Source organism: Chrysochloris asiatica, unplaced genomic scaffold, assembly GCF_000296735.1.
Source record: "Chrysochloris asiatica unplaced genomic scaffold, ChrAsi1.0 scaffold00080, whole genome shotgun sequence".
NCBI lineage: Eukaryota > Metazoa > Chordata > Mammalia > Afrosoricida > Chrysochloridae > Chrysochloris > Chrysochloris asiatica.
This window is the reverse complement of record NW_006408598.1, coordinates 1,492,998-1,506,751: the sequence shown is the minus strand read 5'-3', so window position 1 is coordinate 1,506,751 and position 13,754 is coordinate 1,492,998. Positions and strand designations below refer to the sequence as shown.

Below are 13,754 nucleotides of genomic sequence, written 5' to 3'. Positions count from 1 at the left end.
TTAAGATGCTTGGCTGTCTTTTGAATCTTGGTTTCCCTGGCATACCATTATAAAATAGACACTTGAGGGGGAGAGAAAGGAACAGCTAGAAATATCACCATAAATAGCTTGTAAGTCCATATTCTGCCTATAAACTGATTGGAATACCTAAAATGGAATACCTAAAATGGGGCTACAAGGTACCCAGTGAAGGAGGCTTCCTGAGGAGACTGCATTAATTAAGACCATAGGTGAAATCCTGAACCCCATCCAGAATCTTCAGAAGTGGGAAATTTCCACCTGAAAGGACAAGCAGACTAGCCTGGAGTGGCTAGAACAAAAGATACTTCTTGAAAGAAAGACTGACAGAAAAATTCAAAACAATATAGGCAGACCGACTGATTACTACAAGAACAAGCAAGTTTTTCACCCAGAAGACATCAAGGCAAAGGGTCGGGTCCCTTTAGAGCAAACACCCTTCCAAGACTAAGACTAAATGGGAATACATGCTCTGATTGGTGACCACGTTTGTCACCGATATGGGGAAGTGAGGGAAAAACAGCAATGAAGTTGTGAAGCTAAGCCTTACAACATTCAATAGACTCCTGTGAACTCGGGTGGAGATCTGGTTGGCTAGCAGTGACACAGTTACAGAGGACTAGAGTGGAGAGCGAAGCATCCAGCTGATAAGTAGAGAGGGCATATGCACAAGAACACCTACACTTGCAGATAATACCCACTTGACCTGGCTTCAGTGACTGGACGATCAGAGCACAGCTAGAAGGAGAAAGAAGAGGGGGAAAAATGTAATCTGATACAATTTGATGAACTTGACCTACACCTATGGATGCAAAAGAGGGAACAAATCTTTACAGTACGGATCATTTCCACCCCCTATATACACAGAGAAGACAGGGATAGGCAACTTGGACATTGGCTACCCATATTGGGGGGGCTACAAAGGTAAGAAGTGACTGGTTTATAAGCTTTTAAGAGGGAACCTAGATCCAGTGGGTGTGGAGGAAGGTAGACTCTCCACTGATTAGTACCCAATCTATCTAGGCAGGGCTGATGAAAGGAGATGTGGATAGGTCTCTCGTGATACAATAGTGAATAATTGTTATCAGGACTGATTGTGAGGGTTGGAAATGTAAAGGTAGACGTTTTGTAGCAAGGAGTGGAGTAATTAACTTTGCAGTCTAGGAGTGGAGGTCCCTGGGACCATCAGGGAGAAGAGCGGAGAGCAGGACCCTATCCAGAGAAGTAGTGACGCCAGAGATAGAGGCAGAGATGATGATGTGGAGAGATGGAGCAGCTGGGGACTACAGACCTAGAGAGGGAGAGGGACTGTGTACTGACAACGGAGGGCAGGCTTGTAGGGTATACCCTTTGGTTGGTTGACGGATGCATGGAGGGGTTTGTAACCATGGCAATGAAACGATATATGATAGGATGAAGTAAAACTAATGTTCTCCCATGTAAACTATCACATTAATTCCAATTAAACCATAAAAAAAAAGATAATGAAATTTTTCCACAAACTTTTAAAAATCCCCTTGCATAATAAAGAAAACTATTTTAAATCAGCATATAATGACATGGGGGTAGAAGATGAGGAGTTACAGAGAACTGGAGCAAAAAAATGATAACATACAACACATTAATAAACTTTTAAGGGATGAGAAAGAGGATGGATGGTTATTCAAATTTGAAGAGGTAATGAATAGTTAAGTTATAAATTAATAAGAAACATACAGAGTTTCAAAAAAGAATAAAAACAAATCTATCCCTTGGTTTACATAGTGAGAGTCTGAACCACAGACAAAGAGAAATTATTAAAATCTAACCAAATAGAAGAGGCAGATTAGCTGTACTCACAAAAAAAATTAAAATATTAAATTGATAAATACTCAAAGCAACAAAAAAGGCCAGAAGACTAATATCTCCAATGTGCTATGACAACAACAACAAAATGCACTGCACAAAACTACAAAGCTTTCATACTAGAAGCAGTTAAACTATCATTCTAGAGTGAGCGTAGAGAGAGACAAGTTTACGCCTTACCTTAAACTTTATCATAATTCTTGATGATTTTAGTATATACCTAAATGATTCTCCAGACAGCTTCTTATTGTCGTTAAGTGCTGTCGAGTCGGTTCTGACCCATAGCAACCCTGTATAGAGTTTCCGTGAGCTTGAACCACCAACTTTGCAGTTCAAAAGGCTTTGCAGTCTGGCCCATTAATCCACAGCAACATACCAGGACTCCTAGATTCTCTAAAATCCTTGCCACAAATGATCCTGCCCACGCTACCTCAAAATCTCAGACCTGTGACTACATCATTGCTAGTAACATTAACTCCTCCAGAATTTCAACTGTACTTTCCCACACCTTCTTATGTTTCCTGGAGTTCTGGTGTGGCACTGTAGGATAAGCACTGGACTGCCAGGTCGGTTTGAACTTCAAGATCAGTGGTTCAAATTCACCAGCCACTCCTTGGAAACCCTATTCAGGGTCAATGAGTCAGAACAGACTCAACAACTTCATCTTTCCAACTAGCCACTTAGAGCACTCTGGCTCCAACATTTCCTGTACCTCACCGAAAACTGCAAGCCATTAATTCTGCTGCTTTTTTACTATCCCTCATCCTACACATCCTTACCTCCTCCTTTTCTAGCTAAATGCCCATGTTTTATCAAGTCATAAGGAATTCCATTACTCCTGAAATCCTTCAGGTTTCCCTCCTTCAAACTCATCTGGCAAAAGCCCAACCTAGATCATCAGACAAAATACTTATACTAAGCTGTAAAAACAAACATCCCCCAAATTTCAGTGACTCAACACAATGAAAATATAGTTTGTATTAATGTAATAGGTGGAACTGGGGTCGCTAGGGAGATAAGCTTTACACATTCATTCAGGGACGAATTTTGGCTGATTGAGGCTCCACAATCTGTAACTGTTTCCTAGATCATACAGTTTTTCTCCAAGACAGCTAGAGGGCCACTCAGTGCCATTTTACTTTTAAACTGAAAGTAACACAGTTCATTTCACTGGTCATAAATAGCTACAAGGCCTTACGCAAGAGTGCTGTGAAATGTTGAGGAGGATATGGATACGGATAGAGCATTAAATGAAATGTTTCTGTCATTCTGGTTGAAGCAAGAGCTACCCACTGAGGAAGGCAGGCGAGGACAGGCCTGGGTACCAGAAAGCATTGCTAAGCAGCCTGACCAGTTGACTGTGTCCTTTCATACTTTTTGTTGCATGAAATTTAGAGGGGGGAAAAAACATAATAAAACTATCTTTTTAAATCACTGTAATTAAGACAAAGCAAATTCTTAATCTATATAGAGGTCTTCTTACTGGTAAAACAAAATGGCTCAGAAAACTTTTATACTAAAAGAAGACGATTTCTCACTACTTTATCCAGCTTAGAAATTTTTGATAATTTCATATAAATGTGTTTATCAAATACCATCAACAACACATGAAAAAGATCAGTCAGTCTCAGAACATGTATTTTAACTGAGTTATTTTAGGAAATCTTTGATATACGGCTTCTACCAACTTAATTTCTATTTAATTTGTTTAAATAAAAGAGAGTAACTTGTTAAAAATGAACCTTTTATGTTGCCTGAAAAAATGGAATTGTATATAAAAGTATCTAAATACATCTTTTACCCACTTCCCCCAGCCCATGTGAAACCACTTCATGGAGGCCACCTTTAAAATGTCTACTTGTGGGTTTCTATAAAATCCAGAAAAACTCAGTACATCTCTGAGGAAACAAGAATAGTTAAGAGAATATTTTCCCCTCATCTAGATGTTTCCAACAATGCTGTTTTCTAGGAAACACACAGGGCCTACATCACAAAAGAGCTTCTGTATCTTTATAAAAGAAAAATGACGTGTCATTTCTAGGTCATGTAGCAGGGGTTTGCACAACAGTCTGTGTATTTTATTTACTTAATATTTCTTTTCCTTGTCTACCTACCACGCACACATACACATTCACAGGTTAATGCCATAAGACTCTGCATAGGTTCTGCAGTCAGACTCATGTTTGAATCCACTTGTGTGACTATGTTGTTGTTAAGTGCCATTGAGACCTTGTGGCTTTGGGACTCTATTTAAGCATCATTTCTCTCAGATATAAATGTAGAATGGGGATGCCAACTACCTCATCAGATTACTGCGAGGGCAAAATAAGACAATACATATAAAACATTTAGCACAGGCTTGGACACATAGTAATCACATCATAGATACCATCAGGATAAAGATCAACTTGGAGAAAAATATTTTTCTATCATTTTCCTGTTTCTCCTCTTCCTAATTTCCAATATTTCTTTCTGTAATGACAAAATGATTCCCTGACTGAGAGACTAGAAAAGGATTAAGAAGAGTTTATCCTTTGATAGGCAATTCTGAAGGCTTCAAAGGTAAACTCAGCCTTTACATGGGGTCTTCACTGGAGGAAGATGAGGCTTTCTGTTCCCAGAAAGCCTTGCAACTCTATACAGGGTAGTTATGATTAGGAACTGACTCAACATCACTTAACAACAAGAAGACTGGGTAAAATCTTCCATTATCACGACAAAACAAATGATATGATAAAGATTTCTCTCTTAGTCTAAAAGGAAACATTTCAACTGTGGTTGTCCACGAATTTTGGATTCTGCCTGGTTTTTATCATGTATTCCTTTTGGTACTTCCCACAGCATCCATAATACCCCAAAGAAAAACCCAAACCCTCGGCTAGAGAGTCAATTCCAACTCAGCAACCTTAGACAGGGTTCCTGAGACCATAAATCTTTTCAAAAAGCAGACAGCCTCCTCTTTCTCCTGCAAAGCAACTGGTAGGTTTAATTCACCAACCTTGAGCTTAGCAGTCCAGTGCCTAACCCACAGTGCCATCATTTTTTTTCAACAGATTTACTGACTTCAATGTTACAATCCTGTATTCACAGTATTTTCTCTTAGGGCAATGTAATAAAGGACAAGGGAGGGTTTCCCTTGGGATTGGGTCCCATTGTACCTCACTGCCCTATATGGATGTGCTGGTAAGAGTGAATGCAAACAGATGCTACAAATATTTGATTTCATCTGAAATTCATCACACATTGGCTTATTTTACTTCAGCTCCCAGAAAAATTCTTCAGGTTAACACAATTAAAAATATGTAATTTAATAGTCCAAAAGATTCATTTTGTCAAACCACACTGCAGTTCCAAAAGGGAAGTAACAAATAGAAAATTTATTTACCAGTGCTTGGATGCCATTTAAAATATATCTTCATTGCATTTCAAAATCATTTTCATGTGTTTTTTAAAATCTCTCTCTCTCTCAATAATGGTAGCAGTAATGATATGAGCCAAATTATTTTACAAACAAAAATTTAAAGGCCCTTAGGTGTCCAGTTTTTAATGTAGACAAATGTTTTGTGGTTGAAGATAGTGGCTCTTCCACAGGCTCTCAAACTGAGATTAGAATTTATTAAGCATAATCTCACATGTCATTCTTCCACTTCAGAGACTTTATTTATTTTAAACCTCTTTAACATCAAGTCAGATACAAAGAGCCTCTAGAGAGGAAAACATGAAGTTATATTCATAGGAGAGACAGAACCCACATTCCTAAGAAGCTTACATACAAGAACACAGGATCAGCAATAACAAAAATGCACATTCAGTACTGCTGGCACACCACACATCTCCAAGGATTACTGGTGATTTTGAAACATTTATGTTATCTTATAAATGCTGCCATTCACTCTCAATGCAGTGAGTGGGCATCTGAAAAATCTTTCAACACATCTCGTGTTAGAAGTCCACAGGGATAGGTAGGTAATGAGGAAAGGCCTTTCCAAATTTAAAAGGAAACATTTGGTACTTCAGTTTCCAGTTTTGCAACATCTCTTTTTCAACAAAGGAATTTATTACACAGTACGTCACCTTTTCCCTGTAGGAGGACTTACTGCCAATTTTGGAATTGGGTTACTTCTGGTTTTCAAGCCTGTCTTGTGAAATTAAAGAGAGACTGTTTTAAAAGTGATAGAACACACATAATCTCAGTCCTCAGTTCCCATGGTTATCAAGCCTGGAACCTATTATATACAAGTAAGTAAAATATTCATAGACCTGAAGTTAGAAAATAAAAAGGAAAAAACACACTGGACATTTCTCACACTGAAATAACTGAAGAAAATATTCAAGACTGAAGTTGCAAATACTGAAGGGCTTTATAGATACTGAGGTATATTGAGAGACCTACTACCACCAAGAAAGAAGAGCTGGGGGTGGCATGCATCTTATAAACCTGGGTCCTTATACTGTGAAGCTCCTAGATCCAGGGAAAGACTGATGCCAAGATACATGGAGCTGTCCAAAGAATTCTGGGCCTAGAAGGAGACAAGGAATTTTCCCCAGAGTCAACAAAAAAAGAAAGCCTTCCTCTAGGGCCAGCACTTTGAATTTGGACTTCTAGTCTCCTCATCTCTAAGAACGGTGTATTGCCACTTGTTTGTCAGTCTGTCATAATGTGGTGGCTTGTGTGTTGCTGTAACACTGGAAGCTATGCCACTGGTATTTTAAATACCAGCAGGGGCACTCGTGGTGGACAGGTTTCAGTGGAGCTGCTAGACTAAGACAGACTAGAAATGAGAGGAGGACTGCTTTGGAATGGTTAGCCACTGAAAATCTTCTGAATAGCTGTGCAACATTATCTGATACAGAACCGGATGATGAGCCCCTCAGATTGGAAGGCACTCAAAATACAACTGGAGAAGAGCTGTCTCCTCAAAGTCAAGTTGACCTTAATGATATGGAGGGAGCAAAGCTTCTGGGACTTTCATTTGCTGAGGAGACACAACTCAAAATGAGAAGAAACAGCTGAAAGCATCCATTATTGGAAGCTGTCAAAAATGAAGTGGAATGCTTAAATACTGATATCCTAGGCATTTGTGAGCTGAAATGGACAGGTATTGGCCATTTTGAAATGGATATTCACAAAGTTTACTGTGCCAGGAATGACATTTGTAGAATTTGACAAGTTAATACTGTTGTTGTTGTTGTTAAGTGCCGTCGAGTCGGTTCCGACACATAGCGACCCTGTACAGGGTTTCCGAGGGTGTAAATCCTTACGGGATAATACTACTACTATTTAAATTTATGTGCCAACCACTAAAGCTAATGAGGATGAAATTGAAGATTCCTAGGACTTTCTCCGGTAGTGTAGTGGTTACGAATTGGGCTGCGAACCTTAAGGTCAGCGGTTCGAAACTACCAGCCGCTCTGCGGGAGAAAGATGAGGCTTTCTACTCCCGTAAAGATTTACACCCTCGGAAACCCTGTACAGGGTCGCTATGGGTCGAAACCGACTCTACGGCACTTAACAACAACAACAACAGGACCTTCTCCAGGTTGAAATTAATCAAACATGCAATCAAGACACATTGATAATGACTGGGGATTGGAAAGTGAAATTTGTAAACAAAAGAGGAAGGAAATGTATATGGAAAACATGGCCTTTAAACAAATATGTTATTTAATGAAACAATAATATACATAGACTAAATTTAACTATGTTGTTGTTAAGTACTAGCCAGTCGGTTCTAAAGCATAGCAACCCTGTCTACTGTTTCATAAGCTGTAAGTCTTTACAGAAGCAGAAAGGATCATCATTCTCCCAAGATAAGCAGTCCAATGCTTAAGCTTCAGAGCCACAGCGATCCCAACTATAAAAATGTTAAGTTGTTAAATGCCATCAACTAATAGTACCTTGTATAGGGTTTTCGGGGCAGCAGTTGGTGGATTTGAACCACCGACATTGAGATCAGCAGCTTATCCTACAGCACCACACATGATTCCAAACTTAACTATTGTGGTTTTGGTGGTGGTTGTGTACCACCGAGTTAGTTCTGGCTCATAGCGACCCTGTATAGAGTTTCTAAGGTTGTATTTCTTTCATCTTTCTCCCGTGGAGTGACTGGTAAGATTCTAACTGCTGATCTTGCAGTTAGCAGTCCAGGTCATTATCCATTACGCTACCAGGGCTCCTTAAATTAACTATGTTGTTAAGTGCCGTCGAGTCGGTTTCGACCCATAGCGACCCTGTACAGGGTTTCCAAGGCTGTAAATCTTTACGGGTGCAGATCGCCTCATCTTTCTCCCGCGGAGCAGCTGGTAGTTTCGAACTGCTGACCTTTAGATTCGCAGGCCAATTCGTAACCACTACGCTACCAGAGCTCCTTATAGACAATTTTATTTTTTTAAGAATCACTAACTCATTGGTTAACCATGAATTAATCAACTCTTATATATCTAGAGATTCTCAGAGATTTGTTACTTGAGATGTAGCTATCCACACCATGATATGATTTGATGTGAGAAATTATAAGAAGATTAAGGGTGGGATTGTTGTTGTTAAGTACCACAGAGCCAGTTCTGGCTCACAGTGACCCTGTATAGGGTTTCCAAGGAGCAGCTGGTGGGTTTGAACCACCAGCCTTGTGGTTAGCAGCCCAGTGTTTCTCCTACAGTGCAACACCTGTAAAATTCTAACTGAACTTTAGAATACTGCATACTTATTAATGAGCCCATTGTTGGAGATACACCACTATTAATCACATCACTACCCTGATCTGAGGGAGATTCCAAAGGCTTTGGTAACAACACTTTTTATCCTACATGATGTAAAAGGGAAGAGACTTGAACAGAGAAGAAGGGACCTACTACCACCAAAATAGGAGAACATGGAGTGCAGTGCATCCTTTGGAGAAGGGGTCTCTGCGCTGTGAAGCTCCTAGATCTAGGGGAAGATTGATTCCAAGACGCATAGTGATCTCCAAGGGATACTGGACCTACAGATACTGGAAGGAGACAAAGACCTTTCCCCGAAGTCAACCAAGAAGAAGCTTCCCCAAGAGCCAGCACTCTGCATTTGGACGTCTAGCCTAGTAAACTGTGAGAGGATACATTTCTGGTTATTCAAGCCGTCCACTTGTGGTATTTCTGTTATATCAGGACTAGAGAACTACGGCATATAGGTATTATTATCTCAAGTTGACAAACAAGAAAACTGAACCAGAAGAACTAAGATTCTAAAGCGCAAGATTTTTGATTCCAACAACATGCATATTCCATGATGGTTGGTTATTCCAAAAATCAGGTTAAAGTTTTCAGATAAACAAAGGAAATAAAAACAACAAAAAATGTTGAAAACCCGAGTTCATGGTCAAGCTCAATTAATTATTATAATTAGCTGAAAATAAGTAGCAGGAAAGGTTCTGATATTAAAAATTAAGATTATAAATAGCCCCAATTTTAGCTGTAGAGCTCTAGAAATAGTAACCAAGTAAATGCCAAATGAGCAATTTTTGAATTAGAGATTCCATTTTGGACCAAAGCCATGTTATGCAAGGTATGTATTTCATGATCAAAAGTATAGATGTAATTTAAGGCACTTGGTAGTTCAGTGATAGAACTCTCACCTTCCAAGTGGAAGCCTCTAGTTCAATGTCTAGACAAAGCACTTCTGTCACTGGAGGCTTGCATACTGCTATCAGCAGAGTTTCCAGACTAAGACAGACTAGTAAGAAAGGCCTGGTGATCAGCATCTGAAAATCAACTAACGTAAACCCTCTGGATTGCAAAGGCCCTATCCATGACTACCCAAGATGATGACGAAGGACTGGGCAGCATTTCTTTCACTTGATACGAGGTCACTGTGAATCAAAACAATGACAACCCAACAATGTAAAAAGTAAAACAAACATTTTACTATATATGGGTTATATATGGCGTATAAAGTCTATAAATAGAAAAAAAATAAGCAAAACAGTTTTACTATGCTGTAAATTTAACATACTACTAAGCCAGCCACATATATTAAACATTCAATCAATAATCTTCTTAATAACTAAGAATTTAAATTGATTTATGGAGGTGATTTGAATAGCCAGGGTGTCTCAAAAACTGAAAAAGGAAGTTTGAGCAGATGTTGCTTCTCAATTAATTCACATGTACAAAGGAGAGGCAGTATAAATCATTTCATCAGTTTTTAAAACTGTACTCAGACTTGGGATCATTTTGTTGGAAAAACAACATTAAGTATTTAGAGTTCTTATGAAGCTGATGGAAAAAGAATGTCTTAAATCTGCTCACCAGTCATTGTTCATCCTTTTCTCCACTTAACCAAGTATCAAGGGTGGTTCTGAGGTTGGGGAACACACAAAAGTTCAGAAGACTGGAGGAAACTGTAACAATATTCATATGTATAGAATGCGCCCTGATGGTACAGTGGTTAAGCGCTTGGCTGTTAACCAAAATGTCACCAATTCCTACCAGGAAAAAATGTGGCGATCGGCTTCTGTAAAGATTTATAGTCTTAGAAACACTATGGGTAAGTTCTACAGGGTTATTGTGAGTTGTAATCCACTCAACAGCAATGGATTTAGTTTTATATAGCAGAGCAGAATTTAAAAATATAGAGAGAGAATGGGCTTGGAGCTTTCGTATCACAAAATATCATTTATACGATCCTAACGCTGTGGGTTAATGCACTGGATTGCAAGGTTGGTTTGAACTGGCACGGTCACGGCTCAAACTCACCAGCCACTCCTTGGGAACCTTATACACAGTTGCTAAGAGTTGGAACTGACTTGACAGCACTTAACAACAACAGTAACAACAAAAACAGATGTAAACAGAAGTCCTGGTGTGGTGCTGTGGGTTAATGTGCTGGAATGCAAGATAGGTTTTAACTGCAAGGTTGGCAGTTCAAAGCTCACCAGTTGCTCCTCGGAAACCCTAGGCAGGGTGGCTATTGAGTTGGAACTAACTCGACGACACTTAACAACAGAAACAGATAAAACAAGGAAAATTGAAATAAAGGTAGGCTTCTTCCAAATGAGACAAATAGCAAAAGGCAAATAAGGAGCTCATAAAAATTAGGACTTTTCAAAATTTGCATTTACACTATTATCAAGAAATCGTTATGTTAGTACGGTCACAGTTGTGTTAGGGTTCTCTGCCATCTGCCTTGTTGTGGAGTAAAACACTCACTCAGCAGTGCAGGTTGAATTGACCAAAGCGATTGTTAAGAAGGCTAGTCCCTGCTGGATGGGTGGGAATTTGTGACACAGTACTATACACTGCTAAACCAGGCCTCAGACATGCTGCATAGATCTTATGGTAAGAACTTTTGTTATGTCCATGGAGGACTGGATTCAAATGGAAAACCAATAGATGTAATCTATGAACAAAAAGATATCCATAGGAAAGTGATGTCACAAAACTTTACCAACTGCCACTCTAAGATTCACCATGTTGATGCTCATGCTACTCTAAACAATGCTGTGGTGGTCCAGGTGATGGGGTTGCTCTCTAATAACAACCAAGTCTTGTGGAGATATATGCAGATGTTTGGCCTTGCTCCTGAGGGCTCTGTTGCAAACAAATTCTATGTTCATAATAATATCTTCAGATATCAAGATGAATTCTTTGGTGGCTATGCCACTGAGCCTCAGGAGGAATCTGAGGAAGAAGTAGAAGAGCCTGTAGAAAGATAGCAGACACCAGAGGTGGTAGGTACCCAATGATATTAGAACTTTCTAGGATCAGACTGTCAGCAATGACTTACAAGAATACTTAGAGGAACCTGTTGTAGAGCCAGAGCCTGATATGGAACCAGAACCAGAACCTGTATCTGAAATCCAAGAGGAAAAGTTGGAGCCAGTATTAGAAGAAAGTGCTCCTGAGGAGACTCAGCAGAGTTCTTCCCCAGCATCTGCAGACATAGCTCAGATGGTGCAGGATGACTTGAGGACATTGTCTTGGGCATCTGTGACTAGTAAGAAGAGCCTTCCTCCCAGTGGAGCTGTTCTAGTTACTAGGATCCTACCTCATGTTGTTACAGTTCCAGCTTCACAGCCCCATCCAGAGTCTAAGCCTGAATCTCAGATTCCACCTCAGGGACCTCGGGAGATCAAGGAGTGCGAGAACAACAAATAAATATTCCTTCACAGAAGGGCCCAAAACCAATTCCTGAGGCTGCTGAGCAAAGTGATATTGAACCCTGAAGAATTGTGAGACACCCTGACTGTCACCAATTCTATTAGCAACCTGCCTTATGAAGTGGATAAATGAGAGCTTAAAGACTTCTTCCAAAACTATGGGAATGTGGAGGAGCCGCGCATTAACAGTAGTGGGAAACTATTCAATTTGGGGTTTGTTGCTGTTTGATGACTCTGAACCTGTTCAGAAAGTTCTTAGTAACAGGCCTATCATGATCAGCGGTGAAGTCCGTCTCAATATGGAAGAGAAGACTCGAGCCACCAGGGAAGGGGCCATTGGGATAACCATCTGTGGGGACCTGGAGGCCTTCAAGGTAGGCTGGGTTGTGAAATGAGAGGCTCTCCTTGTAGAGACATGGTGTAGACTCTAGGATTTGGAGTGGGAAGAGGCGCTGCTCCAAGGCAGTGAATCCCTCTTCACTGCTCATCACACAAGAGTACAAACCCTAGTTTCTGCGCAGAAGAGTGAATCTCTTCAACCACCTTTTGGTAACTTGGAGTATGAGCCTAATGTGTTATAAACTGGTTATGTTTATACACTTTTACTCCTTTTTGTGTTAATGGTGTGTGCGCCCCACCCTCCTTTCTTCTCCTGATCTTTTAGTCCTTCACTTCCAATTTTGTGGAATGATATTTTAGGAAAAACAGATTTTTAAAGAAGAAAAAAAAAAAAAAAAGACTGAATTTCTTTGCTTATACAGACTGGATTTTTTTTTTTTCTTTTTTTCTTTTTTTTAACAGCCATTTCCCCAAAGGAATGTGTCTTGCTTGTTACTGACATTTGGTATGTTTCATTCACTGGAATATTTCTTACTTATATGCTACATGTTTCAGAAGCCTGTAACAAAAACAGGATTGGATAAAACATCCTGAAAGCAAGAAAAACTGAAATGGTTTTTTCTTTTGGGAGTCATCTTTGGGTGTGGAGAAATGCCACTGGAAAAAATGACAATTTTGATTCTCATTGGTGTGGTTAAAAATGGAATGAAAAAGTGTTAGAGGTTTGTTCTTTTGCTATCACACAACAATGTCAAATCCTCCTGTTTTGGGGTTTTTTTTTTTACCACTGACATTTAAATTGTACGATAAGTTTTAAATGTCTGTAATACAACTGATACACTTTTCTCTTGAACTGTTAAGATTTTTTGAAGTAGGGATTTTCTGTGTTCAATTTGTATTTGTAATAAACAAAACAAAAACACAAAAAATCTCCCAAATCTGAATAACAACAGCAAAAAAGCAAACGAAAACAGCAAAACTATTATCCCTTTTATTTATCTTTGGTTCTACTCTTGGCAATTGTATAAACAAAAATAATAAAAATTAAAATAACCTTGAAAAAAAGAGAAAGTTATATTAAAATAGAAATAGTTATATGAAAAAGGAAATACATTTAACTGCACTACACTTTTTTATGCTTAATTGTGGATATAAAGGAGTCCTGGTGTGGTGTTGTAGGTTAATGCACTGGACTGCAAAGTTGATTTGATCTACACAGTTGGTGGTTCAAGCTCACCAGCTACTCCTCAGAAACCCTATACAGGGTCACTATGGGTTGGAATCAACTGGACGGCATGTAACAATATACATTAAAAAAAAAAAAAAAAATTGCCATTCAAACATCTTTTATGTGTCCAATTCAGTAACCCTTATTATTTTCACCACGTTGCATAATCATCTCCACTATCCATTTCCAAA

General features: G+C 39.2%; 1 protein-coding gene and 1 pseudogene across 1 annotated transcript in view; one reads left to right on the top strand and one right to left on the bottom strand.

Moving 5' to 3' along the window:
* The window catches only part of TASP1 (taspase, threonine aspartase, 1), a 476,835-nt gene that overhangs the window by 214,145 nt on the left and 248,936 nt on the right, over nt 1-13,754 (bottom strand). The window lies entirely within an intron of this gene.
* LOC102829595 lies at nt 1,591-12,465 on the top strand (annotated as a pseudogene).